General features: G+C 33.8%; 1 long non-coding RNA gene across 1 annotated transcript; it reads right to left on the reverse strand.

Annotated features, from left to right (window-relative positions):
* Nucleotides 1–774: 774 nt before the first annotated feature.
* Nucleotides 775–4,891, reverse strand: LOC128558695 (uncharacterized). The gene is made up of 4 exons (XR_008371860.1): nucleotides 4,580–4,891; nucleotides 2,738–2,873; nucleotides 1,961–2,129; nucleotides 775–1,473 (listed from the first exon to the last, which is right to left on the reverse strand). It is a non-coding gene; the product is annotated as an uncharacterized LOC128558695 (long non-coding RNA).
* Between the last annotated feature and the right edge of the window lie 17,382 nt (nucleotides 4,892–22,273).

The following is a 22,273-nucleotide window of genomic DNA, read 5'->3' on the forward strand; positions in this document are numbered from 1 at the left end:
AATTCGGAAAAGTGTTTCAGATAACTTGAATATTATAAAGTGGTATGTATTCAAAAATATTATCTCAAAATTCCATGTTAAAAAAAATAAAATCTTTTGTTTTATGACAGTGTTTGTAACATGAGTAATAACTATAAGAATAAGACATTTCTGTCATTGTTTCTTCATAACTTGCCTTTTACCTGCTGGTAATAAATTACTATTTTGAAATAAATGAAACATATATTACTATTGATTTTTTATTGTTTATGCTTATCTAGAATACTAGAAAGTACAGCTAATTCAAAATTTTCCATATTTTGTTATAGTCTAAGAAAATTGTGTTACCATGGCGACATATGTTTTAAATTCCCTTTTCCTACAATAATACTTAAAAACAAGAGCTTATTTTAAAAAGTATTTCTAATAAGTTATATATTTGAAAGTACAAGTATTCAGGAAAGAAATCTGAAAATTTCACATAAAAACTTTAAAACAGTTCTGTAACAAAAGTAGTTATCGTAAGAATAAACATTTCAGTCATCCCTTTCCTCATAATCTGTTTTTTCACTGGCTAGTTATAACTGACAATACTGAAGAAAGTGAACATTCTTTTACCATTACATTATATACTGTAGATCCCTTATTGAAATACAAATCTATAATTTCAATGAAATATAATCTGAATTACGTTACCATGGCAACATACATACTAAATTCCTTTTTCTAAAAATACTTTAATAATTAACACAACAGCTTAACTTTTGATGAAGGTTACACTGCTACAAGCTCTGGTGAAAAGTAAATATTTATTTCCAGCCAATACTTTAATGTAGGTAACTGAAACTACAACCTTTACTTGATGTTTAACCTTAACAGCTAAACACATCTATATGAACAGCAAAACAGGCTAAAGTGTTGTATATTAAAACGTTTGAATTCATCAACAATTTCTATCTTTTATATTCACTTTCTTTTTTCAGTTCTCAGAAAAATCCTCGTCAATCCAATTTCAGTTCAAGTGGTTTGGGACAAACAGAATCCTTTGACTTTTCAGACAAATACTATTCTCTTATGAGTTCATACAGGTACCATTGTCAGGCTTGTGTCATTCCATGTCAATAATATTCGTTTGGCAAGGGGGAGTAGATTTTAGTAAGTTAACTGTACTGTCACTTTTAAGACTAACAATCCAGGTGTTTCTGCAGACATGATAAAGTGGTAATATTTGGTTATCTTCTTCAAAAGTTTAAATATTGTGATAAGATATTTCTCCACTGGTAGAATGTGACAGGATTTAAATCTTTGTTGACCAACTGTGTTGTTATGATATTTCTTTGATGACTGACACACTGTGTCAGCAATATCATGTATTATTAAAGGTCTCAGCATTCACCCTCCTCCACAGATTCTTCTAAATTCAAAAGTGCAAGTCAGATTCAAACTTTGCATGGTCTGTGATTATTGTTGAATATTCAATCGATCTGTGATATCCTGTAACAAATAAGTAAAACATTTTATTTTAAATAATTAACCTGGGAGTCACTTTATTTAATAAAAGCAGGGTTATCACTATTTGATAATAGATGATTTTTACAACCAATGCTCTAAAATATTGACTAACACACTGACAACAGCGTGCTGTCAGTATATAAAATGTACTTTGTTTGTAGATTTGGTTACTGCAAATAGGATGTTCTAAAACACATTTTTTTGCATTTATTTTGTTAACCCTTAACCTGCTAAATTTGTAAAATGGACTACTCCATCTTTAAATAGAGACAGTACCATTTATAGCTTATAGGGGGTTCTAATAGAAAATTTGCTGACTAAGTATCAAACACTGCAGATCATGATCAGACTGCACAGATGTGCAGGTTGATCTTGATTTGCACTGGTTGCAAAGGCAGACATAGCTGCCTCATGCAGCCTAAGGGTTAAAAGTATACACTGTTTTAACAGCTATCAAAATGGTTGTTACCTAGTAAAACTCTCCACAGACCATACCACAGCAAGATGTTATTTCTATTCTAGCTAGCAGCATTGTCAAAATGGAATACCAATACAGGTAGTGATGTACCATGCTCACAAGTTGTCTGCCCCTTAACCAACTGAGTTGCTTTCATAAACAAGAGGAAACACTTGCCTTCCTGAAAAAAAATTAAAAGTCTTTGGTAAAAGTATCTGTTATCTTCATGTATCTCAGGAACCTTTACAGTCTTCATTCTAATCCATATTCTTGGTGCAATAAAACTGGTAAAAAATCAATCACATAACAATGTCTATGTCAAGAATGGGTTAATTAAATCTGAAAATAATCATATTACAATTAAACTAAATTACAATTAATTGATTTACTTCAAATAATAAATTAGAATTCCTATTATTTAGAACTATTCTACAACTTAATGAGATATCAACTTATACACATGTACATGTAGTGTTAAGCATTCAAATTATCCATGTACTTATTGAGTGCCACAAACTTTTCCCAGGCTAATAGCTAATGTAATGAAAACTTTACACCAACTGATCCTCCTCAAAACCAGATTGTTGAAATTAAATTTCAATAATGCCAGTTTTGTCAGTTTTTAAAAGCCATTCAATAGTCATAGTACATGTACATACATTGTACAAATCATAAGTGTAGAAGTAGACTTATTTTGTATTGGCTCCAAACAAAACCTTGACAGAGGTATAAATAAATAATATATTGCATTAAAACTATAATAAGAGCCTTTAGCTGCATGTTACTTACCTGATTCCTCAAAGCACATCCAAAATATGTTACATTTTCTTGAGATCTTAAAGTAAACAGACCAATTTCCTGGCTGTTGTAGGGTATATGAACCAGCTGTAGTGGAATGAACCATCAAAGGAACAAGGAATATTATCTGAAAGAAGATACATTACATGTACCGTAAACATCACTAAATAATCAAAAACTCACTACTAAATTAATAATGTGATTTTGAAAGGTTTCATTAACTTACCACAAAATACTTTAAAAGTTATTATACTATGAATCTATTTTTTAAAGGATCATAAATTGTTTTACACACAGCAAGGCTCAAAAATTTCAAAAATAAAAAGATTTTCATTATATGGCATAAATTCCCACTATCCATATACAATCATCCTGTTACAATACATTCTGAATATCAACAATAATGGAAAGAGAGTAGTCACCAGACAGAAATAACAATAATTAACATGACTTATGAGACCCACAGCAAAAACAGCTACCATTTTATAAACGGAAGTGTCTAGACATCCGGTAACCAGAAACCTAGCCAGTGTTCTAGCCGACCGGTAACAGGATGCCTAGCCTATCCTATCCTATAGGGGTTTTCTAGGCGTCCGGTAATCAATTTTAAAATATTGTATATGCCTTACAGGTGAATATTCAGACTTACTGGTACTGATGATAGACCCGGACAGATGATAAAGTCGAACACCTTGAAAATATTCGATTGCAATCGGTTATTTATAAAATTGAACACACCATCTAATAGTTTCCACTTACAACACCAACTGGTGTAAACAAAAACAAAATTGGTAAATATTCTGTATAAATAAATGACTTACATAAATTTGTATAAAAAATATTTATCCAGAATTACTGGGGAAGAGGGTGTTTTTTTGCGCATGCTCACTGTCGAAACATGAAGGCCTGACATTTGTTAACTTTTCATTACTTTATCAGGAATGACTGTTGCAGCTTTTTGGGGAAAGTTTCAATATAATAATACCAAGAAAATTTTGTAAATGACAAAGGGTTCGAATTTATCGTCAGTCAACGTTCATAAAGTCCCCTTTATACATACCCCTTTCAGGCCCTCACTTCGTGTGAGTTTGCTTACTAAATATAAATTTGGATTATGTAAAGTTTTCAGCAAAGGTTAAGCTTTATTTTGATACCGACCATTGATTTCAATTTGCAGAAATAAAAAAGTTACAGGTAAAAAACCTCATTTTCTGTTCGGGTTTATCATCAGTACCAGTATGCAAAAAAAATATGATACAATAAATTTATTCATTACAGTATTCATATGTAAAAAGATCGCCAAACAGCTAGAAAACATTAGCGGAGATGCTAGCCGTCTTGTTGCCGGACAGCTAGAGAATGCAGGGTAGGCGTCCGGTTACCGGACATCTACATATTTCCTTTTAAAATACCTTGGCTACTACTGTGAGAGGGGACTTTTCGAGAAATCATCTGACATAGGCAGGCATCTATAAGTCTGCATCAAATTTATTAATTATCATAGCTACATGTATATTGACTTTTTATTATTGTTTTTTTTTCATAAATAATGCTTACTAGTCTATGGACAATGAAATAATTTGATGAATCCTGGTCACCTTGAGTAAGAAGCTGCCTTCCTTCAATAATCTTTGTGATAACCCAACTGGCCATTTTGTATTAAATACATAGGCATAGTGAAATCATCTGTGTTTAGTGGCCACAAGATAAATTTCATAAATTTCCCTCTTTATGTTTTGGATTCACTTCCGGGTAAAAGACAGACTTATTTCAGTGAAAGTTTCAAATATATTAGAGAATCTACATTAACAACTGTTTATAAACGGTACTTACCAAATCACTAAACAGTATAATTTACAAGTCTCAGATCCCTCCATCGTTGAACAAAAGGTAGATAAACAAAAGTAAACTTCACACGCTTCCCTGATAAAATCCGAAACAGGAAACATATTGAAGGTGAAACAACTGATTTTGAACGAAATATTTTGCCTCAGGCGTAATACCACTATTTTTTTTACAGGTCTGATGTCTAAATATTCTTTCTCTAGTTGGCTGTTATCAATCATGTAACAAGCAGTCGTATTTTAACGGTCAAACTTTTGCTAATTAAAACATGTGTAAGAAAGCTGCGCGCGTAAACTTGGCGCAACTTTAAACGTCGCCACAATATCTAAGAGGTAAATGCAATACAATATTCTTACCAAGTATAGCAATAAAGCAGTTGTTTTGACGAAAAAATGCGTTGCAAACAACACGGCGATCCGAAAACGGAAACGAAAGTAACTTTGGATTCCTTGGATTTTGCCGCTGTCGCGGTTTCGCAGGTGCGTCAAGAACGACAACTCTGTCTGGGAGACAAATTTTTCGCGCGTACCGCAGAATGTGGGGTTCTTTAAGGAGAAATGGGACGGTTTGGGGCGCATTATACCGTCATTGATTTGCACTGGAATTGAAGGTAGAACATTGTTTTTTAATATTCTACTTGAATCATTCTGAAGCAATGAGTAATTACCATGGTACAACGCTCTGAAAAAGCACCAACTTCGAAGATGTATTTTATCAAAATGCCGTATTTTTTCCGCAAATAAAATATATGTTACCCTTAAAGAACCCCTTAGCCTCTGTTTGGCCAAATTTCATCGTATTTGATTGTGTATTGGCTGAGATTTGACAAGTTCAAGCAATCGACCTTGTCTAAAATTAGACCAGTTCGGGATGCCACTACGGCAAAAAAGCAATCGAAGCTTGCAATTTACGTCAGGTTTTTATTCTTTCAAAGGCATTCCAGTTAACAAATTGGGATCAGTATTGAAGTTAAGATAGTTTTTTATTAATTGAAACCACAAAAAAGAATATTTCCTGCAGTAAAATGAATTTATCAATACTTTTTGCATGTACATATTTGGCTGTTGACAGATACGATACGACAATCTATAAATAGCTCTGACCTCGCTAATCAAACATCTTGCAGCAAACTAACCCATACATGCCATAATTTTTCAGGGCATTTCCGGGATTCTGAGTTCAAATTTGCGGGATTTTTACCCTTTGTCCGGGACATACACCGTGACATTAGTATTAATCTGTTTCATGTATAAATATCATAAAATTACATGTAGTTTCCGGAGATAAACATTGTTCACTTGCTTAGGAATAATTTGCTGCAAATGTCGTCTAGCTTTCTAAGGGGGGTAAATAGGGTAATTCACGTCTATAGTTCGGCACGTGAATTGGTCGCGTTCCCGAGGTGAACAGACTTAGGAGACTTACGAAGAATTAACCTGGTCATCGTGATTTAGAATCCAACTTATTTGGTATCATTTTAAAGTTTAAACGTTTATCTAGTCATTAATAAAATGGAATTCTCAAAGGAATAAAATAAATCTTGTAGATAAAATCGATATAAAATATTTCGGGTTGGGTAAATTTTCATGGATTGGTCGGCAAAGGCATTCAACAGTCAAAATTTTAATTTAGAATATGTGTGACAATCGATCTACATTTTAAAAGATTACAACCTTTTAAAATAATTATCGTTTAATTGACCGTTTTCAGCCATTTCTTTCATAAAGGCTACATGTAGCTTCACCGCCTACGTGCTAAAAACAACGAGATTTTCGGCTATTGTTCCTAATATTAAATTATCATAAAACTGTTATTGATTGCATAATTCTGTCAATTCATAATCAGGGTCATCAAAATAGCCGACTGTAAATTAATCTGGGTCATCAAAAGATCGCGGGGTGCGTTCAATATGAGTGTTGATCGGAGCTGGCTTAATCAACATGTGTCCCGCTCGAGGGCATGAAACTGATATCGGAATAAACAATGTGACACCGGGGACTGTTTATTGTGTTTTATTAATGTAAAATTCAACAATTTATAGACCAAAAAACTAGTTTTTTTGGGGGGTTATTTTTGTTTTCTGTATTTTTAATTTTCCGGGACATTTCAACACTGTCCGGGACACCGGGACGAGTATGTCATTTCCGGGACAATCCCGGACAATCCGGGACGTATGACATGTATGACTAACCCTTTAAATCATGATATGTGATGATTGGATTAAATCAGTCCTTTGATTATGCACATATGTAACTTAACATCCTTATTTGTAATAAAGTGTGATAAATTGTTTATTCATCTTTTTATGATTAAATTATGTCATTAATTATATTTATGTGTTGCTGATTTTAATTGTTAGTATTTTGAAAACACAAAATATTTAAGTTTATAATTTAACAGAATAGATATTGACACATTAAAAACAACAACAACAACAACAAAAAGCTGCTTTATTATCTACAAAGGCTTATTCACCATACATCAACTAACATTATTATATATCATAACTGCATGTTTATAGCCATTCTTTAAAGATTAAAATTTTTAGATATTTAAACTGAAACTGTAACTTAAATCAATCATACTTTTCATATTCACATGGGGGGTGAAACAACTAGGGGTTTGGGAGGTGAAACAACTAGGGGTGAAACATCCAGGGGGTGAAACGACTGGTATTCGTTTCTCGATATTACGTCATGCCGCATCTGGAACGGTTTTCAAAGACGACGTCAGATATAAATTAATTTTTTTGCAACGAGTTCAAAACAAGGTTGATAATCAGTCGTCTGTATTTCAAGACTCTGAAAAGATTTGCCCAGTTATAACCATTTAAACGTATGTCCTGGGTGGAGAACATAGATTTTCGTCTTGTGTTTGTTTCAGATGAATGAAAACCTGCATCATGGAAATAATGGTTTGGATTTGTAAATTGCTGGTACCTGTGCTCGGCGCGCACATTTCTTATTCAGCAAGGAATGCATGATGGCGACCAACAGTACAGAAAGGTATAAATGTCAATATTTTATATACAATATTTCTGTATGAAAACTTTACGGAAACGATGTCTGTAAGTAAGCCAAAGAAACTTGAAAGACAGGATACCTGTGCATAGCTGACAAGCGTCTGAATGAAGAATGGTCATGCACTAAAATATCAACAAATACAAGTTGAATGACAATAACATATATTACACCTGATTTATTTAATAAATGGTATAATAATTATTTTGCATGACATGCATGAATTTTTCAACTACATTTGTACATCAGCTGATCCATGTGCTGTAGACCCATAAAATAAACTTGTTTAATTAATGAAGTGAAGCACACAAGTAGTTTTAAAATACATACATTCAGATTTGTCAAGATTCCATAGAAATTACTAAGGTTATCTTCATTTCCCTACTCCTGTACTTATTTCAGATGAAGATGTAAATTGATCCAAGGAAATGGGACCATGAATGCTAGAATTACCAAGAAAAAGACTTACTTTGCCATATGTATACATCATTTTTATAAAGGTAGATGTCAGTGTTTTGAAAATAAGTGTGACATTTAGCATTTATTAAACAAATCATGATAATTGATTTTAGATTTATGTATTTCTCAAAATTGTTTTTAATATACAGTGTCAGCAATTGAATTTTAAAGAGAAAATACAGCTGAATTGTGAATGTAAGATTTATGTATATATAAATGTACATGTTGGTCTTTTATTTCAATTACAGTATGATATGGTGAATAAAAACCCTCAATGCAGCCTTATGGAGCTTTGGCTTGACCTTGAACAGTAGACCTCAAAAAGGTACAAGATAGTTTGGTGCTGATTTTGTTAAATTCTTTCATGTATATACTAAACATTTACATTTTACCTCCAGTTCGAATCAAACTTGGTACACAACACCAGCTTGAAGTGGACATGCAAATACTGTCAGGACTATCAAGTTTGATTATTTTTATCTTCAGTTAATATGCCATTTTTTATTTCATTATGTCACAGCTACATTGATACCTTGCAGATTTCACCAGGGTCAAATGCATCATGGTATACTTCATGGACAAGCAGATCTAGATAAATAGATATTGGCTCCTCCCTCACTTTCTATCCATTTCCCGTGAAACGTGTTATGCCTCATTACCGTAAATGTCAGGGCCTTTATTATCTATTTTAGGGGTGTTATGCCTCTTTTTAAAATACAACAATTACATTTGTATCTAATGTACTCCTCCCCTACAGTTTTCATACTGTGTAACAATGGAAATGTAAGTTGATATGAAATTATCAACATGAAGTAGGCATGCACATATTTCCAGACTTACATTTCAGGTATTTTGTTCTAGCGCCATTAAGGAGAAAACACTGACGAACTTCGATCTAAACATTTACAACTTTTATTACAGCAAATGGCTAACACACAACAAAGGGGAACAACCAATACTGTTCTTAGGATAAAACCCGGTATACTGGGTACGGTACAATGTAACGGTATACCAACACTAATAAAACAATGGCGCTACCTCCTTTTCTTTAAAATGAAACTGTCTTACAAGTGTATCTATCTGATTATACGTGACTTAAACAAACTATAAAGTAAATATGTGAAATGAAGTACACGTGCAATGTACGAGAAATAAAACATATTATAATCATGTTTCATAGTCCTCCAAATACTTAGGGCGGTTGCGCGTACGCTGTGGTCTGAAATGCAAATTTAACGTTTCAAGTGACTGTTCATGAGCTTCCGGATATTGTACATGTTCATGAGCTTCCGGACATTGTACATGTTCATGAGCTTCTGGAGCATGTAAGTGCTCCATGATCATTAGCGGTGGCACACTTTCCTCATCGTTATGTGGGTGGGTAAGCGTTACTGGTATATCTACTTCACCAGGAGAAGCTACCTTCTGACTTTCATCAATGTCTATATCACTTTCACAGTCACTAACATCAGGTTTGTGGTAGGTAAAATCCGATATGTCTTGAGGGACGTGAAAGCATTCCGATAACTTAACTTTGTACGAAGATGCGCGCAACTGACTCCCTACAAATTTTTTAATGTAACACCAGTCCCCGTCTATAGACACTATTATGTAACGCGGACGAGAAACATGTTTACTCTTGTCAGTATACAGGTACACTATGTCGCCAACATTTAGTATTTCCTTTTTTCGTGCTTCTCTATTGGGGAATTTTGATTTTTCGCTATGTGCATGGTTTGTTTTTCTAGATAAGTTTTGACCAAGGATCACCTCCCTGTCGACCATAGGGAGCTGTTCATGAGTGAACTGATCGCGCTGAGTCCACTTTTCGCGGGCCGAAATACCGTCTTTTCTTAGCCTACAATTCAAGCGATTTACAGCAACTGATAACTGTAATTTGTTTACTGAATCTCCACCTGGTTGGATACGAATGAGTTCATCTTCGAGTTCTGCTATAGCTTTCTCTGCAACAGGATTTTTGTTTACATTTTTTACGCGACCGACATCTAATGTAATGTTAGCCTGTTTTAAACCTTCATCATCACGAAGAGCAATAAATGCCGGAGCTGGATCGACTCTGATAACTGCAGGAGGTCCATGAATTGGGAATAGCACACTCAAATTTTTATTCGCTAATAGTTTAGTTATCATTTTTTTAACAGTATTTGACGCCCACGTGTGACCTAAAACCCTAGAAGACACCACGATTTAAGTTACGAAAATATATATAATTGATCAACAAATGAATATTAATATAATTTTTATGCAGTATCTTTTTCTTACAAGAGAGGTAGGGGTGGCACTGATAACTGCTAAGGGTTGTCTAAACCACACATCTGCAGGCTCACCAGCAATACATTTGAAAAAAAACTAGGAGAAAACTAGGAATTTTTCAAGCAGAAAACTAGGAAAAAACTAGGAAGATCTAGGAATACTGAGACAAAAACTATGAGGTATTATCAGATAAAGTTTTACCTTGTTGCTATTTTTCTATCCAATTACCATACATATAAACTATACAGAAATTTTTGACTGGGTGGGGTGGGGGTCACCAGTCTAGAACGAAGATGTCACCATCGAGAAGCCTAGCGAGGTATTAAAGGGGTGCATTTACCCATATTAGAGGGGTTTTGAATTTTGTTGAAATGCAGGTATGAAATGGTGGCCTCTGCTTCCATTTATTGGTGGCTGTACAGCCCTCATTTTAGTGTGTGTTGGGGCGGGGGGGGGGGGGGGGGGGGGGGGGGAGGCCATGGATCGGGGGCCTGGTGTTCAGCTGACCGTAAATTTGCTTCAGCAGTTCCTGTTTGGCATCACTGAAGCATAGTCCAAATGTATCAGTGACACCAACACCACTACTGCCAGTAACACAGGCAAGTCAGCTGAACATCTCTACATTGTTTTCTGCAAGAAAATCTCCAAAATACATTTAAAACACAAAATTGAAACATTCAGTCATAATGCTGCAAATGAAAAACTAGGAATACTAGCAGCATTTTAGAAAAACTAGGAAAAACTAGGAACACTTTTAAAAAACTAGGAACGGTTGGAGAGCCTGCATCTGGCGCTAAAATCTTCCATGTCAGTCAAAATGTATATAGGCCTAATATAAAGTTGTTTATCAGACACAAAACAATTCTACATAGTTTTACAATTGCGCCACATCTCCGCAAACAAACAGAGAAAAGCATTAAACACTCAAAATAATTTATCAATTTTAGCATTAATTATACTTCAGTGCAATCTTATTCCAGACCTAACTTTACACTTAGGAATAAGACTTACGATTCTTTATGAAACGCACCCCTGAATCCTACAAAGATCTTAGACATTCAAGCAAAATTTAATTTCAATGCATGTATCGATCGAAGAGACGCACATCATCAAAAGAGTATGAAAACCAAAAACAAATAAGAGTTTTGATTTTCATAAGACACGAGAAATGTATGAATTACAGGTCTAAATTATTTTGATACATTTGAGTTAAGGGCTATTTTTGCGCTGAACTACTGTTTAACATTTCTTAATAGCAACTCTGAACAACAAGTACATGTACCTCTCTACAACATACAAAGGCAGATATTTTGTGTTCCTGGTCCAGTTTCTTGATAAATTTACCTCATAGTAGCAGAAGTCTCTGTATAATGAATACGCAGGGGTTGCACAGAACCAACTGTAAACCAATTGTTTCGGGAATGCAACCATAACTGACAACGAACACGTTGGTGCTTTGATTACTTCTTGTAAATTAATGTGCATTGTATATCCCCAGAGCCGAAAACTTTTACAGAGATTATCATTTCCACAACCACAGCACATGTTGTCTTTTGTAATATATTTTCAAGCAGATCTATAGCTTTTTCATGCCATTTAACAGGAACATTATCCCATCTTTTTATCACACAAAAAAAATAAAAAGAAAAAAATTGGGAATAAGCAGAAAAAAAGTCAACTGCTGATTTACATTGGGATTACCCAGCAGCTTGTTAAAAAAAAAAAGAACTGTTGCGTTTGCAGTTACCTACTTTTGATTTTCGCAGACTGGTTTTTATACGTTATTTTTAATTTGTATGTAACCAAAGCCTGCCAAAAGAAATTAAGCTTGAGAATCAATCCATAGTCTTTTTCAATAGACGCACAGACTAACTTGAAACCTTTGACTATGTTTTTACAACCAGAAACTTAATTTTCAGGCGGACCAGAGATCTCTCCAAGGTCTGGCCTCGTCTGCTTGTATGGTGAAAAAAGATGGTCTCGAAGGTAAGTTAAAAATTATGAACAATGTTATATAATGCTAGAAATAACAGAATTTATTTCCGAATTATTTGTTCTGATGAGACCTGATGTACAAATTTATTTAACGTATATGAAGACAAAGAAGCGTTAAATTACAGTAACTGTTTTTGTTTTTTTTGTAAAAGTAGATGTCCCCCAATCCAACAATCCAAACACCTAGTAGTTCCCGTTATTGTTAATCATACGTTATCTGATAAATAAGATATTTGGGTAGCCGAGAAGCAGCCGAGAGTTGTATATTATATCACAAGACAGGTAGCTGCTTTGACAGGCCAAAGAGATATTATTCTTGATATGAACATTCAAAAAAGGTATGACGTCATACTAGCCCCCTCTGATCCAAGTAGATAGACTATACCGTATACTGTAAATATGCTTGCAAAAATAATAAATGCAGAGAATATCTAAACAGAACTGTTCTTAATGCCACCTCTGACCATGTCGATCAAATATATCAAGATTGCTGAATTTTCTCAACTTTCGCAGTTCTAAATTCCCTTTATTTTTTTTAGTTTTTCTCTTTTTGGCATAAGAAATCCTGCTTTAATGTAAGATACGTAGGCTTAAACAATGATTTTTCTGTTTACAATAAACTCCATGGAAGATCGCTTTGGAGCATAGAACGCAAGGAAGCAAAAAAAAAAAAAAAAGTGGACACAGATTGTCTGAGTCTGTTCGTGCGCCGCAATAGATTCTAAGAAGCACTTGCCCTATTTTCAAGTAGCCGTTTGTCTGTACAATTAGTATATGCTGTGCTTGTTGTTTATGTACGTTTGGGGCGATGCCCCACATTTATATTGATATATAATTATTAGTAAATTTATTTCAAGATTGTTTTGTCGATGCGTATATAAATCACTATGTTAGTTTATATATTTTCATCACAATGCTTGTTTGTCCCTCCCTCAGTTTACTGTTTATTTTGTTTATCAAACCATGTGATGTCGGCACAATTAATATGAAATTGATTACTGTCTTCACCATACATTGAATATTTCATCTTTGTTTTATCTCTTGGTAGATGCAAGCAAATTTATTTTCCGTATCAACTTGGTGCACTGAAATTTCAACTAAATTGATTGTATGTTTGGTTGTTTTATCATTTAAGTTTCTTAATTCTCCGTCAAATATTTAAACTTTGCTGCCAACAAACGTCAAAACAAATAAAAGTTTTCCCTTTGGTACAATCGTCATTCTACAATCCAGAGGTTATCTTCAATTATTTGTTAAAGTCAATTAACGCAGCTGAATGATAGAAATATCTACTTTAAACTGTTTCATCAACAATGATGTATTGGTGGCATGAACAGATGAGAGTTTTGTTTCACAATCTGGAGTAACATTTTTGATGGATTTCTCAAATGTTCAAATCTTTCACTCTTCATCATTGTTAAAATATTAGTTGAAAGTTTATAGCTACAAAAAAACTTTTGGAATATATATCGATTTAAAAGAAGCAACTGAGCGTAATTTGTAATGCTAATAGTTTGAACTGATTATGATTTGATGGGGCAGGTGGCGGTGGAACTGAACTGCATCGATTATTCGTCTTCTGATCTTTTCCTTCTCGGCTTTTAATGATGATGGTCACGGTGGACAGTTCGTAAAACCCTCCGTGACTAAGCTGCTTTGATAATGTCTTCTGGCTTTCTGTTTTGTCGGACCCTCCATTTTTTCTTTTGATGAACTGTCTTCTGCAAAGGTATTGAGTGCATACGTATTGCCTTTTACATACATTTACAAGGACACTTTTGTTTTTACATACCATAACTCCTGATACCATTGTGTGTGTTTGGGATTTGAACAACGGGTAGGTAAAGCTTTAATTCAAACTGTCTTGTGACTTTTGACATATGGCTGGGCTGAAAATGAGGTTAGATGTGCACAATAAATCAGTGGTGTTTCGCCAATTACTGTTCCAAGCTGGTACCAGCTATGTTACATTATTTGTTCTCGCTTTATGGTTGTTTACGTACATATTTATTCATTATGTATACTGCTATTGAGTTTACCAGCGGCGGCGGGCGGCGTCTACAACAGTTGTCAGCTCTCCAGCCTGAACAGTTCTTATCCAGTGTTGACTGAACTTGGTCACAATGTTAATGGGTATAACCTTTCGGCCGACTGGATTCTCCAAGTCCTCTGGTCTTATCACCCTTGAACTACTCAAAATTGCGATAACTGTCGGTATCCATTCTCTACCTTGAGCAGTTCTTGGCCAATAATCAGCAACTTTGATCATTTTATTTACGGGCATAATGTCTACGAGAAGATAGATAACCGTACGGATAGTCCCAGTCACTTTTAATCATGGCCCTTTAATTACTTGAAATTGCGAAAACTGACAGTGTCTGCCTAACAACTGATATAATAAGCATTCCTTATCCAATATTCATCAGTCTTAGTTAGAAGTCTATGGGCATTTAACCTTTGCCTTAATTGGTGTTTGGAAGGGCACCTGGGTCATCCTCCATCATTAAATCTGTTTTAAGGTATACGTAAAGTTAAATTTAAAAATCTTTCTGTGCCACTGTACTTAAAATTCAACAAAATAAACAGATCAAACTCAAGTTGACATTAATAAACATGCTCATTTGCCGATGTGTTTGATTTATATTGAAAATGTCATCACAAGTGCTGTTTGAAAAAAATATACAAACTATTTGTTCGCAGCAGCTACTTGACATTGACTGAATGGTTTCGCCCCTATAAAAATGGATGCAACGTAACAGTAAGTGTTGCACATTCTGCAAAACTGAATGCCTGAAATGTTTGGGAAAACGATTTTTGATGAGGGGTGAAATGTTTGCAGCATTTGTATTGACTGGTTTAGCAGTCAGGGTTCTTATCAAGTGAAAAGAATATGATGAAAGTTTTAAGAGGTTGCAAATCGTGATTTGTATGCAAAAGAAATGATGACGGCTATGAATCCCAATTAGGGAACACTACATATTCTCCACCTTTGATAGGTAAAGATACTGTGCGATACATAGTTTCACAGGTAAGGAAAGACTTATTTTGCCTAAAACGACTGGGGATGGGTTCCCCCTCAGTTTGGATAAAAACTAAAACAGTAATATTCAAAAAAAGAAATTCTGAAATTAGAACTTTCACCTGAAGTCATGCAGTCATGTAGGCTTCAAGCTTGCCTTTTATTAGCACCTCACCGCAGTAATTTATGAAGATTTTTTTTGTATATATATCAGTCATGTGGTTAATTATAATTTGAAAAGTTTCGATTACTTGTGCATTTTCACTATTAATAACAGTTTTTATTTTTAAGTGCTTTTAGAAGGAAATGTGATGGTTTCAAGATTAAGGCATTATTTATTGGTTTTCAAAGGACCCAAAATATAAATCAGCCCACCAATTGACTCAGTAAGAGGGGGTTTAACTTCCTGCCATATTGCGTGGGCTAGAATGAATGTACGGGTTTTAGTTGATGGGGGATCGTTTAATGAATGTTCCAAAAACAGGGAATAACATATGATAGAATGGTGGGCACCAGAAACTATTTATTCTGTATGTTATTAGAAACAAAATATATAGCAGATATTGTTCATGTCTCAGGATTGTTTGTAACACTCCCTTATGTCAAAATAATGCAGAAATAATTGTTCAGATAGATAAGGACAATTTAATGCAGAGTTTTGAAGCAAATGTAGTAATTGTAGATTAAATTAGAATCTACAGTATGTCTAGGTATTCCGAATCTAAAGCAGTTCCGAATCACTTCATTTTTTTCTCATATATTTCCAATAAAATGTAAAGTTTGTCGTTTAATGTCCCTTAGTAACACGAATAATACCACAAACTTTGAGAAGTTGCGGTTATATTGTTCTTTCAGGGGAGATAAATGTTTAAAAAGTGATTCGGAACTACTTTACTGATTACGTTGGAAATGACCTCATATAAAATTGAAGGCTTTCTTATTTCAAAATAACATTTTTGGCAGATGGAATAAACAGTCATGGCTATGTTTTGAAAGTTTATTGCGTATTTTTCATAAATCTGTATAATTTTTTTTAAAATGGCAATTATTTGCAAATTTTCGACGAAATCAGTATGTACCTGTGACCAAATAGTAATCCCAGAAATGAAATTATATCTTTTATTTTTTCATCTTGCCATATGAACACTAAACCCCAAAGGACACAATTCTGTTTGACATATTGAACGTTTTCTGTTAGGTGATTCGGAACTGCTATAGGCCTACACACTGTATTCATGGAAGAAGTTTATGATTTTATTTGATTCAGTCAGATTTATACTACCACATCAAAATGTTTAACAGATAGCTATATATTTTAAGCAGTAAGATTTCAATTAAATGACCTGTGGTGTATAGTATTGTTTTTACTGTTTATCTCCTTTCAGAGAGGAAATGCGTGAGAAATCAGTATCCGGCAAGTTAACAGCTGTTGAAATATCTCCAACCCCTTCCTGACCAGGTCCTATAGTAACTCCACCGAACAAAAACATAAAGACACTTTCAATACATATACATCACGTAAATATATTGGTTAAAAGATTAAAAGAAATAGTAAAAAAAAAGATCATCCATAAATTATGTTCAACGTTAAAAAAAATTACATTACGCTATATGATCGGGTAAGTAGCGTTTATGAAGGGCATTTTGAAAATAATGCAAATGGGTTATCGTGCGCCTTGCTTTGTACGGGATTCATTAAAAAGCGTACCGGTTATAACGAGAAAATTTCCCTTCTCTGCAACTTAGATACTAAATTTCATGTGTACATGCTGTATTAGCGATAAAGCAACAGATAGTCATTGACACTATAGTAAAAATGGTCGACAAGAAAAGTGTAAAGGTAGCTGAAATTCGAGGTTATATAGAGATTCAATGCAAACTTGTGTGATGTTCATGGGCAGAATGAAGTGTCGTATTATAAAACGTAATTTGAAAATGAAATCATTACAGCTAGATGGAGCTCTGATTTGTTGTCGGACAAGCGAAAACGTGTCCCGATTTGAAACAGCCAGCAATATGCCTAAAATGTTTCCAAATACCATAGAAAGCAGTTTTCTGACATTATTAGGAGATGAGACATGGGTACATTTTAGAGCTTACTTGGAAAATTAACAACAAATATGGGTACCAAACTCAATTGCCGAAAGAGTGCTAAGAAAAGCAATGTTTGTTTTTTCTGTGATATACTGGTCTGATTATGCAAAATGGTTGTACCAAATGGAAAATCTGTGACCGGATTATTTTGTAAAGAGAAAGTGTTGAAGAAACCTTAGCAACAATGTTTTAACGACGCCCAACATACAGGGTTTAAGCACTATCCCTGCTGCACAAAAACGCCCTGCGCATATCTGTTATGACCTTGCTTTTGGAATAAGGAAAAAGGTTCGAGTTCTTCACATGACCATATTCCCCAGACCCAGCCCATGTGGGCTATTTTCTTTTTCCATAGACTGAAAAAAAAAAACGCCACCACATTTAGCTGTCTCGACAGGCCATCGATCTGTTTGTTTATCAGTGTAAGCTGGGTATACCTGAAAATGAGTACGAAATTACCTTTAAAATTGGATTTAACGTTTGGAACTTTGTATACGTTGCAAGGGTGATTACCTTGAGGGTATGACGCGTAAATAAATAAAAATCTATCAAACGCGCGCTTTTTATCACCCCAGTTGCATTACTTTTGAAATGCTCCTCGTACTTCATTAAATGTTTGCCCCTAATACTAGCTGTATGGACAAAAGAATGAGTGTCAAAATAAACGACTGGACAATCCCATTGACTATATATGTGATTTCAAAATTCTTTGCTTTGTAAAAGAAAACCATGTGCGTGCATTGATGGCAGAAGAATGGGCGAAGCAGCATACGGTAACATTTCTGCAGTTAAAAAATTCTAATGTAGGCATTTTTGCTTCAACTATGCTGTTTAATGATTTTTTTGTAAAGGATATTCATGTTTCTGCAGTTTGAAGAAAGATGTTGTTGTTGAGGTGGTCATAAATATTTTAAATGCAAAAGGTACAATTTTAAAAATAAGAAACCTACCCTAAGAAACTATTTGGCCGCTTCCTTAGAATACCTCCCTTTTATTTGGCAAGATTATATGTTGAATGGTAGATACTTGAACAGTATTAGTATTTAGTATTTGACAAATCATTCGTCTGCATGTTTTTACTTAAGAAAAAAACTAAAGAGCAAATATGAGAAACTCGGTAATGATATAAAAAGATGTGATGATATTATAGCACTTGTGGTAATGCTTTCTCATTACTTATTTAGGCTTGAAAAGTGATTTTATAAGGAAGTTATGTTAGCAGATAATAGGAATTTAAATTTTTCCCCTGCGCTTTTATCAAACAAAAATATATTAATTGCAGTAACTTTGAAGACTGAAAAATAGTAACAAAAATATTTTTAAATATTGGGGTACTCTTTAGAATCAAAATAACTGCAAACTAGTCATACTGGAGATTTGGAGATTAAAAATGTTTGTAATTTTTGTTTTTGTCACTGTGCAGAAGAACTAATTTTCTTCAAAACCATTGTTTCTAATGAAGAAAGCACCCAATCCGCTTTTGTAATAATGAGCAAAATCTCAGTACAATCTCTATGAGTTTTTACAAACTTTTGTTAAGATTTTCCACTAGTTTTCTCATTTCTCAGTCTCTGATATACATGTGTTTTATATGAAATTCATGGTAATTGTAGGTATTTCACTTTTTTCTCCAAATGTAAAACGAAAGTTTTAGGTGCAAAACTGAAGCTGAAGCTCGTTTTCTTGCTGGTCGATTTATTTTGAAAATATTTTACATGCCTTAAAAAGGTAACGGACAATATGATGACACAGAAGAACAGCCCTGTAACATGTTCACTGGGGTTCATGTTAGAACACGCCCTTCTATGCAGCAGTTCCTCCCAACAATGCACCAAAACCTGGTAGTAAATTTAAAGGTTCACATTTCGAATTGATTTATCAGCACCCATGTCATTTCGGCTGTTAATCATTATAGAATGATTGTCTATTTCTAGGTGTTATTGGCCCCTGTTGTTTAAGAAAACAGTATGTCAAAGGATAAGGTTCCAGTGACTGACTTCAACAGTGAAAACGAGTCTTCAAAAAAAAAAAAAAAAAAACAACGTGTGCATATAGCCGTCAGTGGTCAGTAGATAACCGCTGTTGTTGTTTTAAGAAGTAGGTAAAAGGCCATTATATTATTAGTCATTGTTGGTTTTCAATCGATTACTGGAGAGCAATTAGGCCTACAGCCGTCAAAATGCAAATGATTATACTGCCTTTTATTTGTGTTATTTATATCATGTCGCCGCCAGTTGCCCATGGCGGCTTTACCAGAAAACTGTCAGTGATATTTTTGTAAGAGGATAGTGCAAAATGCAGACAATAAAAGTAATCCAGAAATTTAGAAAAATAATTGAAAATGCAGCAACGGAAATTCCACATTTATGCATCTGTGTTTAATCAGCCAGGGTAATCAGACTTTTCAGCTGAAACAAGGCCCATAATGCTTTTAATTTTTATCTGAAAAGCAGATGAAACAACTTTCCAAAGAGATGTTATGCGTACTTACTTGGTTAGAAAAGCACTACTTTTAATATTGCACATGAAATGTTATAGTTAGAGCCATAAAGGGGTGTAATAAAAACAATAGATTCAATAAAACATTGAATTTATATTCAGCAGTATTCAAACCTTTGACAATGTTAAAGAAAGTAATAATCAGAAATTTAACAAGAAATTAATGTATTTTGTGTTCATAATGGAAAATTTAAACAAATGCATTATGAGCCTTTTAAACGATTTACGTTAATCCAATGTTGATGGCTTTATTAAGAATTTTAATATTGGATAAAAATAATATAAAAATGTTTAATTTGAATAAATACAGAATGATTTTAAATACTTACTCAGACCCTTTTTTCAATAAGTGTTTCATCAGATTTACTGACAACACGCTAAAACAAAATCAGGCTATGTTTTATTACCATGATTTTTATCCCAGTAGATTTACTAGGGGAAAACTGAAAACATAAGTAAACAAAATCTGTAAAAAGATTCCTTGGAAGCATAGAATGCAACCAAAAAAAATAATAGCAGACTCGGTTTGATTGAGTCTGTTCATGAGAGGTAAATTCAGCTCGTATCTTTTTGCACTGGACTTCATAACTAGCTACTGTAAAGTCTAAGGCTTTTTCATATTTTTTTGCCGAAATATGCATTTCATCAGTATATAAATATAAAGACAGAAAATATTACGCACATTGTTTATACGTTCGTTATATGTGAGGCAATATCTCCACCTGATGTGATAACTAAATTCTTCAACAAATAGGCTGCACATTCACCATAACAGTTTACCATTAATTCAAAAATGTCTGTAATACCTACTTCATATGGCATGTAACGGATTTGATATTTTAAATACGTCAAACGCAAAATGTGTTTGACGAATTATTTCACTTCTTTAGTCTGAAAATGCAATATATGATACTCTTTCTTCTGAAATAATTTTTCATTATAGTTAGATTGATGCAGGATTGTATAATATTAATCATAACATACCAACAGATTTACCAAAAAAATCAAGGTGAATGTTTTTTACACACAATATTTTTTATCGTACTCGCTATTACAGGTATATCCCTAAAACCTCAAAATACATTTTTATATGTCTTACAGCATTATGGGCCTTTAACTATAAATGATTAAAATCCAGGTAAATATGTTCGCTTATTAGTAATCACTTCCATACTTATTGTGCTAAAATGAAAACGGATATAACTAGGTTTGATAAGCAAAATAAAAAGGAAAACAACTAAAACGCAAAGAGAGCCAAACACGGCAAACCAAGACAAAATAATGCATGATAACATGTTGACGACTTCTTTTGACATTTCCTTTTCCAGTGAATAATCAACAGATAGAAATAATGGGAATGAGCATAAATAAGTATTGAAGTGTATGAAATTTTTCTTTTGAAAAGTTATAACAACCCTTTGGCAGTTTTCCAAAATGTCCTCACTGGCAGACTTTGCAATTTGGTAAATTCCTGATTTTTCGAAACTGCAGAATATATCGTTACTAAGAAAATTCCGCAATTTTGTTTCACTTTTTTCTGTATTAATTTGAAAAATCTGGACCTTGCGCAAGTTTCATATTGAGAGTCTATTGGAAAATCAAAGATTTATTACATTTTCGCGAACAGATTTTTTCACAGTTTACAGTAAGCATAAAGTTTATTGTATACGGTCAAATAAGATGTATAGATCCTTGAGCTTATTTTTGAGATACTTGTATATAACTTAGACATCAGCAATTTCCATGTGAATTTGAAGACATTATTTAGAACTATTTAACGTGACATTTGTTATCACTTTTTTTACCATACGAGAGAACATACTGTTGCCGTTATTATAAATGTACGCACGGGATGACTTTTATATGCAGGAATATTTTGCTTTCCATATACCAGGTCCGGACTTTATTCTTTCTTATCAGAATAAATGGTGTTACACCAAGACTTCCGGTTTATCAAACATGCAGAACTCCTTTAAATGTAAAAGGAATTGTTGAACTCGAAATGTTTTTGAGAAATGTCATCAATTGCAACATCTTTCTTCCAAAAGTTTTCCTTTGATAAATTTGAGTCAGTGAGCAAGTGGCGACAGCGTTTGGTAACTATTTTAATTCCAATTTAAACTAAGACATACTACCTTTCTTAGAGAAAAATGATCATAGCAAAAGTATGAAACACAAGCTCAAGGTCTCCTCAACACCCCCCCCCCCACCTCACACACAAAAAAAACGTGTTTAGTTTACAACGAAAAAAAAAGGTCAACACTTCGTCTGCAACAAAATTATAAAACAACAACAACAATAACAACAACAAAAAGAACAAAA

This window comes from Mercenaria mercenaria, chromosome 7, assembly GCF_021730395.1.
Source record: "Mercenaria mercenaria strain notata chromosome 7, MADL_Memer_1, whole genome shotgun sequence".
Classification (NCBI taxonomy): domain Eukaryota; kingdom Metazoa; phylum Mollusca; class Bivalvia; order Venerida; family Veneridae; genus Mercenaria; species Mercenaria mercenaria.